Source organism: Octodon degus, unplaced genomic scaffold (assembly GCF_000260255.1).
Source record: "Octodon degus isolate 3935 unplaced genomic scaffold, OctDeg1.0 scaffold00305, whole genome shotgun sequence".
Classification (NCBI taxonomy): domain Eukaryota; kingdom Metazoa; phylum Chordata; class Mammalia; order Rodentia; family Octodontidae; genus Octodon; species Octodon degus.
The window spans coordinates 1,541,252-1,541,739 of NW_004524881.1; the positions used below are offsets into that span (position 1 = coordinate 1,541,252).

Here is a 488-nt window from a genome sequence, read left to right on the forward strand (position 1 = left end):
GTACCTGCGCTCCTGGTCTATTCAGGATCCGGAGGGTCCCAGGTCGTCTCACTCGCTGGGCCTGCGTTCTGTGTTTGTTCTGGATCCCACGGCCTGGGTCGTCTCACTCACTCGCCGGGCCTGCGCTCTGGGTCTGTTCAGGATCCTGCAGGCCCCCAGGTCATCTCACTCACTCATGGGGCTTGTGCTCTGGGTCTGTTCAGGATCCCGCAGCCTGGGTCGTCTCACTCACTCGCCGGGCCTGTGCTCTGGGTCTGTTCAGGATCCCGCGGCCCTCCGTCGTCTCACCTCTGTAGTAATTTTTAAAATTTTAAATATTCTTAGTGTTTAGAATTTTGATTTTGATCACCTATTGAAGGCAACTTTGCTTTATTTCCTTTGTGGTAGAATGAAATATAGGTAAAATTAAGTCATTCTGTGTTTATACTTTTTCTCCAGATTTAATAAATTTAGAAATGTTGATTAGGTTTAATGTGTATTTTTTTTTT

The 488-nt window shown here is 47.1% G+C and overlaps 1 protein-coding gene across 1 annotated transcript in view; it reads left to right on the plus strand.

Annotated features, from left to right (window-relative positions):
• The window catches only part of Sdad1 (SDA1 domain containing 1), a 56,812-nt gene that overhangs the window by 2,790 nt on the left and 53,534 nt on the right, over positions 1-488 (plus strand). The gene's annotated exons all lie outside the window — the stretch shown is intronic.